Consider the following 19332-nt stretch of genomic DNA (forward strand, 5'->3'; position numbering starts at 1 on the left):
AAACGTTTCGATATTATTAAATGTATTTTAATAATCAAACGAGACTTTGATTTATAGAAGAAAATAACCACAACACTCAAATGCATAAGTTACACTTTGTGTAATATTGTTTGTTAATAATTTAAGGCTATATTCTGATAAGGGTACGAGTCACTAAACGTGAAAGCCTAGTTTTCTCAGCGTACGAAACGTCATTCGAAAAACCGAAAGCGGGACATGAGTAGAGTGACAACGTACGAAACTTCGGAACAAAAATTATATTTTTACTACGCATGTAAATATAATATAATATATATATAATTATATAAATTAATTAAATATATAATAAATATTAAATCAAATGTCGGCAGCCTTTTTGAAGTGGGATGTGAGCTGGATGTGGCACCCATGTGATCGCATGGCTGCACCACACAAACCCCATGGGATCGCATGGGGTGGTTTGGTGGCTAAGGTCTTTAAATGTTCGACGTTTTCATTTGTGCACACACACTTATCCATATCTACCTATATTACTCCGTATTATATTTATATAATTATTATTATTACTAAAATAATTATTATTATTAATCTTATTTTAATTATTAGTAGTGTTATTATTATTAGTATTATTATTAGTATTATACATAAAATACTACGACAAGGGTACGCGCGAGTTATTTTAAAACGGATTTTATGAGTAGGATAGGGCTAAGGAAATTATGGGTTATAGCTATGAAGGTGATGGGTATAGTTCATGGGTATGCTCGTGAGGTCAATCTAGTGTTTATCGTCTCCGTGACATTTACGTACCTTTCCTGCAATATTGAATCTCAATATTGATACGTGAGTTATATTCCCACTTTTAAAATCTAATATTTTTGGGATGAGAATACATGCAGCTTTATAAATGTTTTACAAAATAGACACAAGTACATGAAACTACTTTCTATGGTTGAATGATCGAAGCCGAATATGCCCCTTTTTGCTTGGTAGCCTAAGAATTAGTAAACCAGTCTACTAATTGACGCGAATCCTAAAGATAGATCTATTGGGCCTAACAAACCCCATCCGTTGTAGCGGATGCTTTAGTACTTCGATGTTGTTTTATCATGTCCGATGGATGTCCCGGAATGATAGGGATATTCTTATATGCATCTTGTTAATGTCGGTTACCAGGTGTTCAATCCATATGAATGTTTTTTGTCTCTATGCATGGGACGTATATTTATGAGAACTGGAAATGAAATTCTTGTGGTCTATTAAAATGATGAAAATGAATGATTATGATAAACTAATAAACTCACCAACCTTTTGGTTGACACTTTAAAGCATGTTTATTCTCAGGTATTAAAGAAATCTTTCGCTGTGCGTTTGCTCATCTTAAAGATATTACTTGCAGTCTTTCATAGCATATTTCGAAGAACGTTGCATTCGAGTCATTGAGTCATCAAAGATTATTATTAAGTCAACTTATAGTTGGATAGTGGATATTATGAAATGGTATGCATGCATGTCAAATTTCGATGTAAAGAAAGTTTGTCTTTTAAAAACGAATGCAATGTTTGTAAAATGTATCATATAGAGGTCAAATACCTCGCGATGTAATCAACTATTGTGAATCGTTTATAATGTATATGAACGGCTCCTTTCAACGGATTACAACTTCCCTTCCGAATGAGTAGGACTAATTTCAAGATGTTTATGTTTGTACGTATTTATTTTAGGAATTTTAATAATGTAATTTTCTTTTTTTTTTTTTTAGAATTTTAATTATGTATTTTTTTAGTTAGGAATGGTATTAATTAAATGCGTTTTTATTTAATACATAATATGTGACATATTTTTATTTTGCTTTTTCATTAATACGTAATATAAAACAAATAAATAAAATAGAAAAAAGAAAAATAAAATGTTACCTCAACATTCCACTAAAAACCAACACCACCACTACTCCACTCAAAAAAGAAACATGTCCTACTCATCAAAAAGTGCAAAAAGACAAGAAACACGATCAAGAAACGTCTTAACCAATACGAATAGTCTTATATTGTTGCAATCTTAAGGGCGGGTAGTATATAATCTTTTAACCCATAGATATTATACAATTTACACTAATCAATAATCTTTCTGTCCCATATTGATAGTTAGGAACGAAAATGGATAGGATATGGATCATGTACACATACATTTACTAAAAAGAAAGGTAGAATGTTTTTCTTGTTCGCACTACCCGAAAGGGCGAGTAATCCGACCCTATACGATGATCTACGCAGCCGAGCAAAATTACTATCTGTATGTTTTCAACCCATCCCTGACCACCACTAAAAATTTGTCCTAGGCAGGATTCGAATCAGAGACCTCTTGCAAGGAACGGTCCCAACCACTAGGCTATCTTGTAATAGTTGATATCTATTAAAGTTTCATCCATATCCATATCCAGTTCATCCATTCATATTCATATACGATGAATTATTCGCGTTAATGTATATCTATTTGGTAATTCATTGTTAGGTTTTATTTCAACTTAGTACAATTAAAAGCCATCACTTGTTATAAAAGTAAGTTGTAACGTATATAACATACATGCTCTAAATCACCGAAATGACTAGTCTGTCATAACTTTTGTGTATATATACAATTATACAAGCTCATTACAACAAATACACAACTATACATATTAGAATATGATCATCTCTAGAGGTGCGTTGATTGGAATATATGTTAAATATCTAGGAAAATATTCCGCAATTAATAATAGGAAATACTAAATATTTAATGCATTAAAAAGTGAAGAGTAATTTATAAATTTAATGAAATACTTTATATAACTGAGAGTAATCATAATGATATATTTATATTTATATATATATATGAAATGTACATATAAGTATTTTGGGTAAAATCGAGTTCATTCAAGAATTACAATTTGTCTTTCATATCCGATCCAATAAACATTCATATCTATATCTAATATTAATCTATTTAAATCATCCATTCGGTTTAAGTGAATTGGATCTAATGGATGTCCATCGAATCGAATGTTAATTGTCATCTCTATCTATAATTCATTATTACATTTTTGGTTGTCTCAAATTAATATTTAATTTTCATAAATAGATAAGAATAATAAAATAAAGTTCTTTTATACCCTTAAATTTTGCATATAAAATAAATAGATAGGTAAAAAGTAAACGATAAACATATAAAATATATAAAAAATAAAGTGTAATAATTTTTTTTTTTTAAATTGTGTGTTCTAAACTTTTAATATGAGACAAATGGAACAACAAATTCTCAAATTTTTGGGGGTCGGGCACCCCGCCCGGGCTACTCTATATTCCTCCCTTGAGAATGTGTATTCTAGTTTCGATTTTCATTTACAAAGCTTCATCCTAAAAGTCAATTAATCGCTATCTTTATCTTTAAATTTGTTTTAATGGTATTATACTATATACTATTTAAGTCAAGATTAATGAATTGTTAGAAAATGAAGTTTGTAAACAATTTTTGGACTGAAAGAAAACGAAGGGTATGTGGTAATGGGGTGAGTGGGGAAACACAGACACGAGTAATAAATAAGGTGGGACATATTGCAGGTTTATAAGGTCCAAATTGATCAGTAGTCTTAATTTTCTATCACTAATTGTCTCAAGGTTCAAATAACTTGTTATCCTTACAAAAACTTGATGCAACATGGTTTTGAATTATTTATGATTATAAATCTACACTGACATATTATATTTTGACATTTCTTAATGAATTGAAACATAAATATATTATATAATATTGACATTTGAAGAAGCTTTTGGCATAGCAGTATGAAAGGACCTATCAATTACGGTAAGAGTTTGTGTTCAATCTTCAAGTATAATATATAATCTTCAAGTATAATATATGTAGGTTAGTTGTAGATTTTTCCTTTAAAATAACATAAAAAATACTTGATATGCATGAGATGATGTGAAGTCAAGTTATTACATTTTAGAATATTCAATGAATTGTATATTTAAGGATGTGTATTATGTACGAGCCCACATCCACATGACCACATGTGTCTATGTTTTACTCTATAGCCATCAACCTTAACTTTCAACATTGTTAGTTTTTTTCAGTTTGTCTACATTCTTTTCTGTTCTGATTTTTTATTCAAACTTCTAGCAGGACTCCTAACCATAACATTTTCACATATCAAAGAGCTAGTCATTGACATGCGAGTCATTGGCGCCAATGACATCAACAAGTCAATGGCAAGCCAATAATCACACATCATGATCTTCGTGAATACACAACTATTTCTTTGGCGTGCTATAATGGTTTACATACATGTACAAATAGCATTGTTAATTGTACATTGATTTAATGTAGGTCCATGTGATAGTGAATTAGTGTCTGATATATGATAGTAAAATGTAATGAGTGAGTGATAAGTGGTGAAATGACGCTCATATGATAGTAAGTGATGGGAAAGAAGGAAGTGATGGTTGTGAGTGATTTATGTTTTTTCAAGACAATCAAACCTGACAATTTTCATATTGTGGTTAATTGTAGGTCACTTCTTACCATGTTTTGTTGTGGCAAATATGTTGTAAATTAAATACTGACTCATGGACCTGCTAGGGTAAGCCCTTAATTAGGTGGTCATTCACCGCCTAGACAATTCTAATCATATATAGATGTAATGTCCAACATGTTTTGTCTTATACATGCAAACTTCTAAGAGGTTCTATTTGATCGATACGGATTACAGCAATTTGGATCAATCTATTTGGTGTTTTTTCACAGTTCACCAGTTTTATTTTATCTTCTGGTATGTTTAGGAGATTTCAATACTAATATTACAAATAATAATGAGATTTATTATTAAACCAAACCAAGTATAATATACGACGTACCTTAATGTATGTGTGTCTTGAGTGGCACGTTGTGTGGCTAGGGCAACGGTTGAGCTCACAATCACCACATCGACGAGTTAGTTTTATATTTTTATTGATAGGACCTATATCGTTTTCAAAATTAATTCTAAGGTTAAAAGTGAAAAGTATAACTTATGTCGTTCTATGAACAGTTGATTTAAAATGGAGCTTATTCAGATAATTAAAAAATCAAGATAGTTGAATTTACACAATTTGTTACCCAGAATAATTGGCCAGAAATATCTAGCGAGGAGGCATGATCCTTTTGGTATTTGACAGTTCAGAAAATCCAATAACGTAGTCCGGCTAGTCTTTCTAGACACTAGTTATTTGGTTATCAAATTGTAGATATGTAATAGTTAGGTATATTTTATATATTAAACTACGAAAAAACAATTAATTAAACTAACCTAGTTGGCATGCAAGGAATGGCAAAGTATAAATATGGCGAAGTTTACCATGATTTTTGATAATGTTGACGCACTTAGATTTATAAGACAGATCTTGGTGTAAACTATAGAACCCTACCCGTTTAATGTGTGTTTTAAAATGATATGTCACTAAGAACTAGGTTATTGTGATTCTGATTGGATCGACTATGCCCAACTCCCGACACTACCCTTGACTGTCATCAAGGATGGTAGTGGCACCTCTTGGTATGCGTGCATACATGGGCGCTCGAATAAAGCAGCATCGCTAACATAGGAATATAGTCTTCCGTTCTAGTTCCAGCCCTTCGTAACGCCCAAATATATCCTTTAAATATATAAGTGAGTGACCAGATTTTATATAAAAGACTTTCCTTTACAATACGGTTATACACTCCCGAATCATATGATAATATATTCATATATGCACATGTCTTTAGCACAGATAAGTAGTTACCTCTATTAGTATTGATTAAGTTCTAACGATAGGTTATAGCCACGTAGATAAGTAGAAAGGGTACCTGAACTAAGTCTAAATTTATTCAAACATTATGAAAATAGGTAATTAAATACTATCGAAAATAATAATTATCTTAGTCATGACAAACCTACAAAGTTCGACGAACAATTAAGCATTTCTAATTCTGTCAAATTTTAAACATAAAAGAAATGATAGATAATACTAAACAATGAAGGCGGAATAAACACTTGTATTTCCACTGAATATCCAAAGTGTTACAGCGCCAAGCTAGCTAATACTACTAATTATTTCCCGAGTCTCATACTTTACTTTCCCTAAATTAATTTAAACTAGAGAGTGGAAGTAGAGTAAATTGCAAAAGCAAAGAAAAAATGGAAATGTAACTTGGATGAAGGTTTGATGTGAAAAGGTGTGTTGATGTGTTTAAAAATGGTTGATGAAGCCACTTATTCATAGACTTGATACTTTAAAAGCTTGGCAAAATTGGTCCCTCCATATTTTCATATTTGGTCACCAGATTGCTGGAGTGATTTCTTGGATGGACTTCAAGTGGATTTTAGACTAGAGCTTAAAAATCGAATCTTGGAAAAATCCGTTCGGACCCGTTGATCAGGGTACTAGAACCGGTAGTTGAGGTGCCGGTTGTGTTAGGACCCCGAAGTTGTAGAGTGTTAATGTGAAATAAACTTAAATGAATGTTCCTTAGAAGTGGGCTATATAAGGAACCTAAGTAGTCCTAATTAGATAGCCATTGCACTGTAAACGAGTTCTAGAAGCTGTGGAATGTAAATCTTGTTGATTCTCTCTCATACCGAATCTCCTTCACACTTACCGAATCTCATTCTAACTTTTCTTTTCTTCTAATCTCAACATGATCTGACCTATCATTTGGTATCAGAGCTTCCAGGGAGTGATATTACATCACTAGATCGATCCAGAGATTGAAGATTACAGAATCTGAGCACTCTCGGTATATTGAATCAGATTCGGTATAATCGGATCTGATAATCTGACGTTCAAATTCTTGTGATAAGTTCAGCGAAGGTGTATTAGGTTGATTAGAAAGAGTTTCGATCATCATTACAGCTTTTTAACATCAATTATGAAGAATCAAGTTGTTTTTTAGAGTTCGTGGCTAAAACTCTCGGTATTCATCAATTCCAGCTTGATTCCGTAGTTTAGTAAAGGTTTGATGTTTCAGTTATGATCGTGAGGTGTTTAATCACATTTCTGAAAGTTTAATTTCATCAATTCTTCAAGTTTTGAAGATTTGATCTACATTCGGTATCGTAACTGCCATACCGAATCTGCTTCAAAGTTATTAATTCTCAATCAGTGTTGCAGATTGTGGTGTGTTTGTGATTCTATCACATTCGGTTTGGTCATACGCAGCTAATTGGTGTGATTTGAGAAAGGATTCGTTTGAATTCTAAGTTTTCATACTTAGACTCGGTATTGTCAACTGCTACAGTTGACATTCGGTATCCTATACATTCGGTATCTTTAATATTTTATGTGATACTAACTTGTTTCCTTGTGCAGCAAGGTTACAAAATCAAATTCAAAGGAATTGAATTGTGTTTGAATTCAAATTCATATAGAATCTGACTACCGAGTCAGATACCGAATCAGAATCTCGGTATTACTTAATTCATTGGTTTTAAGTGTTCTCAGGCTACAAATCTTGTGGTTACCAAATCTATACTGAACCTGGGTGTGTTACTTGTATTTCTGATCATTTTATGATACAGAATCTGGTTTACCGAATCTGCTACAGTACAGAATCTGTACCGAATCTGCTACAGTACCTAATCAGATACCGAATCTGACATTTGTGTTAGATTGTTGTGATTTTTCATCCTAGATTTGTGTAATACCGAATCTTTATCGAATCTACTCATTTTCAAGATGTCTACTCAAGATACTTTGATTATTGGATCAGATTCCCGTCCTCCAGTGTTGTTTGATGGCAAGTACACTCAGTGGCTTCACCGTATCACTCAGTACATAGACTACAAGGGTGAGAAAGCAAAGTACATATGGGCTTCTCTAAGAGATAGTCCAGTTGTGGATTATCATCCGGATACTGGTATGCCAATTCCAGTCTATGAACTTTCTGGTGATAAACGTGAGAGAGCTCAGGGTGACATAGAGGCAAAGAACATTGTTATGCAAGCTATCCTGTATGAGTTGTTTGAAAATGTTGATAGCAACACCACAGCAAAAGAAATAGGGGATGAGATCAAATGACAGCAAGAAGGTTATGACATGTTAGATGTTACTAAATTGAATAAGGCTCTGGGATTTTATGAAGATTTCAAGCAGGAACCCGAAGAACAACTCAAGGATACCTACCGTCATTTCAATGGTGTCCTCAATGAGTTGAAAAGGTGCAAGATTATAAAAGTAAATGCTGAAGTCAACATGAAATTTCTCAAAAATCTCAATGTTGATTGGCTTCCTTATGGAACCATTGTTCGATCTACCAAAGAAATTGACAAGTTGACTATTCATGAGCTTGTTGGAGTTCTTATGCATTACTAACCTGCAGTGTCTAAACTTCAAGAAGGAAGAAAAGAGTCTTCTCCGGGCGATCCACTTGCTCTAATTGCCAAAAAGAAGAGCAAATCATTTACGACTTCCAAAAACTTGTCCAAGAAAGTGCTTGTTGAAGAATCTACTGATTCTGAAGAGTTGAATCTTTCTTATGTTGATGACTCTCACCTTGAATTAGTCAAAATGGCAGCCATGTTCACTAAAGCCTTGAACAAACACAAGTTCAAAGGAAAATCAAGCAATCAACGCAAGAACTCATCGTCTTCCTCGTACTACAAGAAAGCTGATCAATCAAAACAACAACAACGTGCTGATGATTCCAAGAAGGATGATTCAATCCGTTTCAATTGTGGCAAAGCTGGTCATTACTCTCGTGAGTGCAAGATGCCTAAGAAGAAGGATGCAGCTTACTACAAGAAGAAAATGTTGATGGCTAAGATTGTAGAAACTGAGGGAGAGCTGAAACTGGTCGATGATACTTGGTTTAACTGGACTGATGATTCAGATTCAGAGGTGGAACATGCAAATGTTTGCAAGATGACTAAGCTCATCAAAGCTAAGGAAGCAATGGAGAATTCTGACTCAGCATCTGATGATGATGAGGTACAATCATCTGAAATTCCTCCCGATTTTATAAAAGTGCAAAATGACATGATGAAGAATTTGGTCTCAATGTCAAAAGAAGTCAAAGGTTTAAAATCTGAAAACAAGGTTTTAAAAGATAAAATCAAACTTTCTGAGACCAAACCATCTTCATCTAAATTACAATCGGAATTGCAAATATTGACTGTTCAACTTAGCTCCACGGAAACTGAGTTGGAAGATCTTAAAAAATCAATTCATTCGATTAAAGTCGAAAGGACAGATTATCGTCTAAAATCGGAACGACTTGCAGAAAAAGTTCAATTTTTAGAAAAAGATCTTTCTGATTTGAAAACTCAACATGAACCCATACTTTCAAAGCTAAACAAGAAAATTATTCAATTGAAAAACACCATAATTGAAAAGAACTCTGAAATTTCTTCATTGTCAAAAGAGTCTTTTCAAATGAAAGCACAACTTGCTCGATATGTGGAAAAACTCTATCGAATAGAGCAATCCAAAGCTATCATGGATATGGAACTTTCAAAACAAACAATTTTCATGAATAGACCAAAATCGATTCATGGTGAAAAGTGGGGGTTGGGTTATGAAGATCCTAAGATCTTAGATAATGCTTCCAAAAAGATTCCAGGATTATATCATTCTGATTACTTTCGAGCTGGTTTACCATCTCATTTTGTGCATGCTTCTGATGCTGATTTTGATGATATTATTGTTAATCGCAAATCTAGGAAATACCATCAAATTATCTTAATGTATGAGAAAATCAATGCTAAAATGGGTAAATCAAATCCTGATTTCTTGAAGGAACTTGTTGAAACTGAAAAGAATATGCAACGTGAAAATTATGTGCCTAAGCGTAGACTGGTTTATATCCCAACACTCATGCTAGAGAAATACATTTTAATGCTTGAGAATGAAGTGTTTAACAAACCTAGTTCTAGCATTATTGCCATAGATGAGGTGTTTGATGAACCAACTTTTGATGTGAAACCAATTCTACCGGCCTTACCTGCATGTTCTAATAATGTTTTCTGTGAAGACCTAGCACATGAACTAACTGTCTTCTTTGAGATAGAATCCCTAGGTCAAACTGATTTAGATGTAAAGGTAGAACCTCGAGATGAACCAACTGTTGAAAACTTGATAGACTTTGATGCAACAATTGATCCTTTGAATGATTTTTACGCTAGCATACATGCTTTACACATTTTGAGTCTTAAGGTAGATAGACTGGAAAAGGAAAATGTTGATTTGCAACTTAAGTGTCAATCATTAGAACAAATGCTTGCTTTGTGTGATAAATTGCATCTACTTCCTAAGAAAGAATGTACCTATGATTTTAAGGAAGGTGAAATGCTAGTTTCTGTAGAGGAATTATGTCTTGAAATTAAGAGCTTAAAACAAAAAATAATTCAACTAAAACAGGCTAACACACTTAAGCAATCATGTACTGTTGAAACCAAAGTGTCTGAATGTGTTGGTGGGATTACTAAGAAGGGGAAGGGGACAACAACATCTAAGGATACAAAACCCATTACTATTTCTAAAAACCCACTACGTTCTCAATTTGGTAAACGTGTTTCAAAAGTTGCACCTTCAACCCAATTTGTTGTCAAGAGAGTTCATTCTCAAAATGGTTCTGTGTTAACTGAAAAGATTTCTATGATTCCAATGTCAAATAAATCAAATGAAAGTCTTTTAACGAAATCAGTCAAGTCAACACAACTCAAGAGTCCAAAACCTGATTTGAGTGAGTATGATGCAAAGGAACGTAAAATCAAATTAGAAATTTTGCAAAATCAATCATCTCATGTGTCACCTGAAAAGTTTGGACGTCTAACTAACAGAAGTGTTTTTCGTATCACAGGTCATAATCCACATTTGACTTACAAATCTGTATGGGTTACTAAGTCCACGACTAAAAAAATAGCAACCAAACCAAAGCAATCTGCTAGTCGACCTAGGAAATCATCTCATGTCTTTCAATTTTTGTCTGTGAACAAAACATCTGCTAGGAATAAGTTGTGTTTTAAGACTTCTGATAATGTTGTAAAACTTGATATTGTGTATGATGCTTCATGTAATGTGGTTTTAAATGATGCTTTATTGTCTAAATTGCATGATGCTTTACGTGATTATCTCGTTGTTGATCCAAAGTTTATTGTTGGTACTAACCGTAGAGGACCTAAGAAACTTTGGGTACCTAAACTCTTGGAAATTAACGTTTACAAGATTTCGACGTCTGTGTTTGGTATATCGATTCCAGTTGCTCTCGACACATGACGGGCGATAAATCCTTGCTTGTCAATTTCATTGACAAATTCCTAGGAACGGTTACTTTTGGAAATGATGAGATTGCAGCAATAACGGGTTATGAAGATTTTGTGAAAAATGGCATAACGATCAAACGGGTCTCATATGTTGAGGGTTTGGGGTGCAGTTTATTTAGTGTCAGCCAATTTTGTGACGGAGATCTCAAGGTTTTGTTTGAACGTCGTCATTGCTCGGTTCAATCCACCGATGGAAACGATCTCATTGTTGGTAAATGTTGTGCTTCACTTTATACTATTGACCTCAATGATGCACCATCACATGAAACCATGTGTTTGGTTACTCGTTCAACAAAGGAAAATTCATGGTTATGGCATCACCGGATGTCACACCTGAATTACTAGGGTATTAATCGACTGGTCTCTAAAGACTTATTTGATGGTATTCCATGCTTTCAATATGATAAGCATCATGTGTGTCCATCATGTGTGATGTGTAAGCTGAAACGAACTAATCATTCGCTTAAGCAAAACCCCAGTAGTTCATCGTCCTTGCAATTATTGCATATAGACTTATGTGGACCTATGCGGATTTCTATCCTTGGTGGCCGAAAACATGTGCTTGTCATTGTTGATGACTATACCCGATTTACATGGATTTTCCTTCTAAGGACTAAGTCAGAAACTCCCGCCATTATCATTGAGTTCATTAAAAAGACTCAACGCTCTTTTAACAAACATGTTAAGAGTATTCGAACTGATAATGGGACGGAATTTTAGAATGACCTGCTTGATAGTTATTTGAGAGACCAAGGCATTGAACATCAGTTCTCTGCTGCACGAACCCCTCAACAGAATGGAGTAGTCGAACGACGTAATCGTAGGTTGTGCGAAGCAGCTCAAACGATGCTTGCTTACTCCAAACTACCTCCGAAAATGTGGGGGGAGGCCATTTCCACTGCATGTTATACCCAAAATCGCTGCATTATTAATAAACGTTTTGATAAAACTCCTTATGAGTTACTATATGGTAGACACCCGAATGTCAAATATTTCCGTGTCTTTAGTTGTATATGCTATGTGCTTAACGATTTTAACAGCCGTGAAAAGTTTGATCCTCATGGCGATCAGGCCATATTTCTCGGTTATTCTTCGAACAAAGTTTCCTATCGTATCTATCACAAACGGACAAAGACGATCAAGGAAAGCATTAATGTAAGGTTCGATGAGTTATCAGAAATGTATTTTGAACAACTCAGTTCAAAACCCGATCCTAACCTGGCTACTACTTCTTCAGCGCAAAACTCAATTTTCTTGAAGAAGGGTGTTCCTATGGTAACAACAGAGGAACTGGATATCTTGTTTGATAGTCTTTATGCTCCTCAACGGAATTCAAATGTTCAAGCCATACCGGTTACACCATCACAGTCAACTACTGTGGAGACTCAACCAAGTATTTTTGATGAAGATACAACACCAACTGATTCACCTGTTGCTTCTTCATACTCTCTCCCACTTCCTGTTACTAATAATCTTGAACCAATTCAAGATTCATCAGTTGATACAACTCCAGTTGTTTCTCCAGATATTCAATTGAATCCATTAGACAGTGTTACATCAGATCAAGCGGATCAAGGCTCAACGTCAACAACGGTTGATGTTTTAATGGATACCACTGATGTACAACCTCTTCCACATAACAACCGATGGACTAAAAGTCATCCAATTGATCTTATCATTGGTGATGCATCTGCTTCAGTCTCAACTCGAAGGGCAACTCAGAATATGTGTCTATACACTGTCTTTCTTAGTAAGATTGAACCAACAACGGTTGCTGATATCGGCTAAAAAGTCACGTTTTCACCCCAGTATTAAGGCCCAAAAACAAGAAAGATTCGAACTTTGTCGGCAAAATACCCACTTCATCGGTTAGAATTGAAGAACAAGTAATTACGAAGGCGGTGCAAAAAGAATCAAGAGAATCAGAACTAAAACGAAGATTCTAGAGCGAAAACGGTGAAAGACAAGAAATCAAGTTACGATCCAGGAAATTCAGGCTGACCAGCAAGCCATACGGCCTGCCATACGGCCTTCCATATGGCCTGCCAGTATGGAAACGGCCTGCCATATACGTGCCACTACACGAGCCACCAAACGGCCTGCCTTGCATACGGCCTGCCAAATACGGCCTGCCATACGGCCTGTCAAACGGCCTGCCAGGCGTATTTGGCAATTTTGAAGTCTATTTAAAGGGTCTTTGTCATTCATTCCAACACACACTTCAATTCACTTCTGTAACACCCCATGTAAAACATTCCCCGTAGCATGATATTGTCCGCTTTGCAGAGATAGGGACGTACCCTTGTCTCCCCCGTAGGTTGCTCACAGATTTTTTTCTTGGCGACCAAACACGACGAGCACTTTCCCAGGAGGTCACCCATCCTGGTAGTGCTCTCGCCTGAGAACGCTTAAGTGCAGAGTTCTCATGGGATCTGCTGCGCTTGTGGTCCTAAAACGCGTCATGCTAGGAAAGCTCTCCACACCCTTATAAGGCATGCTTCGTTCCCCTCTCCAACTGATGTGGGACGGATGTAACACGGGTGTTACAATCCTCCCCCCTAATGGGACACAGCGTCCTCGCTGTGCACGTTTGGTCTGGGGCCTAGCTCTGATACCATCTGTAACACCCCAGGTAAAACGTTCCCCGTAGCATGATATTGTCCGCTTTGCAGAGATAGGGACGTACCCTTGTCTCCCCCATAGGTTGCTCACGGATTTTTTTCTTGGCGACCAAACACGACGAGCACTTTCCCAGGAGGTCACCCATCCTGGTAGTGCTCTCGCCTGAGCACGCTTAACTGCAGAGTTCTCATGGGATCTGCTGCGCTTGTGGTCCCAAAACGCGTCATGCTAGGAAAGGTCTCCACACCCTTATAAGGCATGCTTCGTTCCCCTCTTCAACCGATGTGGGACGGATGTAACACGGATGTTATAACTTCTTTCTCTCTCTTGTACAATATTAGTCATACTTTCAAGGCCTTCTCACCTCCGAGCGGGAAATTAAGTACCCGGAGGCGAACGCTGAAGATTGTATTAGGAGCGGTCTGGAGTCTTGAAGTTATCACTTTTGTATTCGGAACTCGTTTAATCTACTGGTACTTCTATCCTTTATCTTATATAATGTTTTATGATATTATTGCCATGATTAGCAAGTATTATCTTTAGTGTATGCTATGATGTAAGCAGTTATAATGCCGAAATAATATTATGGTCTGTGTATGCTGTTGAAATGCTTTCCGATTATGCTTTAAACTCTATCGCTTTTCCAACTAATAGAACGTAGTTATAGGCTCTGTTATTGGGAAATCGCAAACCCCGATTCAGAGTACACTATCTGTGTCACCCCTTGGTAAGAGAAGTCTCTCGGATACAACGTAAGATCGACCGAGGCACACCGGTTGTAGTAAGTCTATCGAGCTTTGGATTCCGACTGAGGACTCTTTCGTAGTGAAACATCTGACTAGACCCCTAGTACATTTTCGGTCCCAGACCATGCTAGTGTAGTCACCAAGCATATAAACTTCGTACGTGCACGTTGAAGCACAGTGGTTGTTGTAAGCTGTACCTCTGTTAAGTAAGGCCATGGAACACGGTTAGTGTTGACCAGTACGCTGCACCATAACGCGGTCTCAAGCATTGCACCTTGCTTGAGGGATTCTTAGTTAATTAAGAAACTGTTTATTTAGACACATAAAGGATTAGACCGTTAGGATAACCGAACGTGTTCATGGAAGTCAGACTTGACTTGGCCATGGTGTTCTTTATGGTTGAACTCTTTTTAAGGGCCTAACTATCTTTTACCAATCATTAACGAAAGCATTGAAACACATCACGTCTCTCGGATATGGTAAACCATATATTCTATTATGCTTAAGAAAGTTTAGACCATTTTGGAACGTTAATACGTCACCCAACCGAGTCGCTCAATTGGATGAGCCGTCTGAACGTATATGCCTGTAGTCAGACTGCACGGGCGTCGGGGGTAAGGGATTTTGCTATCTATTCAGAATCTTCAAGCCTAACCCAGTACCCAGTGACATGTCTTATGACAGGGGCGTTTAGGACCAGTGTAATGAATACAAGGCCTCTGCCTATTCATGAGCCAGCATTCCATAATCTCGGCAGATTAACTGATGAAGTCATAGTATGCGCTTACTTTAACCTTATCTGAATTATAAATTTTATCGCATTTACTTTATCTATCTTATAAATTAGAAAATCCCAAAATAAATATTCACTACTCCCTAACTATCTTAGGCTACAATATAGGTTCGATGTAACTGATATCTCAAAAATACGACTCTAGGTCATACTTCCCTTAGTTATAAGGAGTAGTAAGATTTAGACCCCGCTAAATATAAATTTAAAACAGTACCCTCTCCCACGAGTGGCTGATCCTGGCGAGCCGCGGCCTAACGACACTGCGCAAATAAAAACCGTCCATTTCGGCCATATCAGGAGATACTACTAGTTTTTGGCGCCGCTTCCGGGGACTTGGTATCAGGCAATACTGTTTTCAATCAAACTTATTCACAAGCATTTAGTGGTGTCTAAGAAAGACAATTATACACGGACTTGGTTATTGGATTTTCCGAACAGTCGCCAATTATATTGGGACCAAAAGGATCCTACCTCTCCTTAGTCCGCCTGGCCACTTGGTTTGTTGAATAGTTTGTGTGGAACTTTGTTACCGAAATACCAGGGAATCAGTAGCCAGAACCAAAAACATATTCCACCATAGGATAGTTAGTTAATTAGATTAGATTACTTTAGATTATTCTAGTTTACCTTAGATTAGACCACCTTAGATTACCTTAGATTGCCTTAGATTAAATTAGATTACCTTAGAATTAGATTAGTTTAGATTAGCTTATTATAATTTAGCTTATTTGCGAAAATTAAAAACAAAAAGGCATACCTAGTGTATGACCCAAACCTGATCTAGACCAGGGCCGTTGTTATTCGTACCTGATCCAGATGCAATAATCTCTAAAGCACGCAAGGAAGCACGAATCAGAAACCAAATGGCGTTACGCGTTACTTTAGCAGAAAACACGAAACCCTTGATTGAAGGTCGAGGAGGACCAATCAGATTTCCAAAGATTCAAGGACACTCGTTCGAGTTAAAACATCACATCATCCAACTCATTCAGAATAGCTGTCAGTTTCATGGATTACCGAATGACGATCCTAATTCTCACCTTGATAAATTCATATCTCTTTCGAACTCCTACAAACAGCCAGGGATAGGACAAGATATAGTTCGGCTATACTTGTTTCCCTATTCTCTCACTCATCATGCTCAAACTTGGTTTGAAGGACTGGAAAAAGATTTCATCACGTCATGGACAGAGATGGCGACTAAATTCCTAACCAAATATTTCCCTCCTTCTAAACAAACCAAACTGAAGAATGACATCATTAACTTCAAACAAAGTTATGATGAATCTCTTTACACTGCATGGGAGCGTTTCAAAACCCTGCTGAAGAAGTGCCCTAATCACCAGTTAGAACGGTCAGCCCAAATCTGTACCTTCTATAATGGTCTTACGGTAAATCATAGGACGACGATCGATGCAGCAGCTCAAGGGAATCTAATGAACCCAACAGCAGATGAAGCATGGGAATTGCTCGAGAACATGACGATGCATCATCATGACTGAAACAGTGGTGAAACAACTTCATCATCTGCTCCACTCTCTTCACTTAAAAATCAAACGGAGGCCATCAAATCCCTCACAGATAAGATGGAATCTCTTGCCAATCAACTCGGAGAATTGAAGACGCAACCGCAGCAGGTTAACCAAGCTCAGGCTTGTGTTAATTGTACCAATCCGCAACCTACTGAAGACTATCAAGTTGAGTACGAAAAGCCTGACGGTTCAGTCTGTTACGTTCAATACCCAGCTCATCCACCAAATCCCGGATTCAATCAACCACCAAGGGTTAATCAAGTTCAGTGAAGCAATCAACCTTTCCGCTATCGCTATCCACCTTATCCAGCCCAACAATCTCAATTGACCTACGATCAACCACTTCCACTCACTGGTCTCCCAATTGAGGAAAATTCCCCTACCACCCAGATTACAAAAGCAGCTAACCCCACTCTCGGAGCTGATGATCAGTTAACTCAGTTCATCCAAGGACAACAACAGTTAAATCAGAGAACTGCAACTAGACAAGATCAAACGGAGATACTAATGAGAAATCAATTGGCTCTGCTCAAAAGTTTGGAAACGCAGCTCGGACAGTTATCACAACGCCTTGAAACCCGACTGCAGGGAAGATTGCCAAGTAATACTATCCAGAATCCCCACATAGAAGAAGCAAAGCAAATGGATTCCGTAATCTCAGAAGAAGAACCACGGAGAAGGTCAACTAGGCTCAAGAACAAATCAACATATACTCAGAAGCTGACCCCTGAAACTCCAGTTCGCATACCTTATCCTGGAAGGCTACAAGAAGAACCATCCAAGCTTGATTCCTTCAAACTAGATGGAAGATTCTTGGACACTATGTCCAAAGTTCCTAACCAGAAGAGATACATCCGAAGGCTTCTATCTACAAAGGAGAGGATACCTTCTCTAACAAAATTCCACTGGGTGAAGAATGCTCTGCATTACTCAGAAACTCTCTACCACCTAAGCTAGGAGATACGGGTCGATTCATTTTCCCGTGTTCAATCTACCAATCTGGAACCATTAATGCGCTAGCAGATTTAGGAGCAAGTATCAACCTAATCCCCTACTCTCTCTACAAGAGAATAGAGTTAGGAGACTTGTCACCAACCAAAAAGACAATCCAACTTGCCGATCATACAATTCGATATCCTGAGGGCATAGTGGAGAACGTCTTGGTGAAAGTCGACAAATTCTTGTATCCTACTGATTTCGTAGTAATGGATATTAAAGAAGACCTACACACCCCAGTAGTGTTAGGGAGACCTTTCATGAATACGGCTAGGACTGTCATTGATGTGTACAATCAAACCATGATCTTACGATCACATGGGGAGAGTGTTACCTTCAAAATTGACCGACCAACCGATCTTTCTGGACAGGCAGAGATGTTTGCTATTTCCACCAGACGGATCACTTCCGATGATGAGTCATTACCACCAGCCGACGATATCAAGATGGGTGTCGAATCATAGTCTGTAGACGACCCATAAATGGAAGAAGAGGATTCCAGCGAAGAAATAGAGGAAAATGAGGAATCTGAAGAGGAAGAGGAAATGGAAGACGTAAAAGACACTGCGACAACACCCGTTCCAAGCACTGAGCATCATGAAGAAATAATGAGGCTTGAAACGGAAGATCACAGTTTAATCATTCGCTTCAAAAAGAAGAACGACAAAGCTGAGGTTAAGGATATAGAAATTGATCCTGTAAGTATCAAAGTGGAGAATCAGAATACTGAAGAAACCCGTTCATCAGACGCATCCTCAGAGGAACCGGATACCATTGATGATGAGGAAGAGCATCACGAAGACATTCTGACTAACTCACACTCTCCAACCGAAGTAGATCAAGGGGAGCCGGACTCTTCTTCAGATCGAATTCCGGTTATATCCACACATGCAGACATGATTACCTTCATCAATGATACCGATGAATTTGAAGACATTCTCGAAGCCATCCGAAAGTCAACCATTGATTTTTCGCTACGCTTAACAGCACGAATCATGGCTATCAGAGAAGAGCACCACCTCTATCTCCGAAGAGAAGGCAATGATGTTGAAATCCTAGAAGAACGCATTCAAGACTTTATCAATTCTCTTCACGATCATATCTATCACGAAGAAAGGCAATGAGAGCATAATTCAGTGGTTCGCACTATTCTCGAGACAAGATTCTGTCGAGATCAGAAGATCATTTACTCTAAGGTTTATAACGCCTTAGCCGGATCCGCACTTCCGTTCTCACGAAACGAAAGAGCACTACTGACTCTCATCCGGAAGCATATGGATCTTTCCACCGGCCACCCGACTTATCACTATGATTTGCAAATGATCAAGGATATTCACAGTCTTTTCGCTC

The 19332-nt window shown here is 37.0% G+C and overlaps 1 non-coding gene across 1 annotated transcript; it reads right to left on the reverse strand.

Annotated features, from left to right (window-relative positions):
* Positions 1-16695: 16695 nt before the first annotated feature.
* On the reverse strand, positions 16696-16802 carry LOC139851211 (small nucleolar RNA R71). Its single transcript, XR_011760566.1, has one exon. It is a non-coding gene; the product is annotated as a small nucleolar RNA R71 (small nucleolar RNA).
* Positions 16803-19332: the final 2530 nt, after the last annotated feature.

Source organism: Rutidosis leptorrhynchoides, chromosome 5, assembly GCF_046630445.1.
Source record: "Rutidosis leptorrhynchoides isolate AG116_Rl617_1_P2 chromosome 5, CSIRO_AGI_Rlap_v1, whole genome shotgun sequence".
Classification (NCBI taxonomy): domain Eukaryota; kingdom Viridiplantae; phylum Streptophyta; class Magnoliopsida; order Asterales; family Asteraceae; genus Rutidosis; species Rutidosis leptorrhynchoides.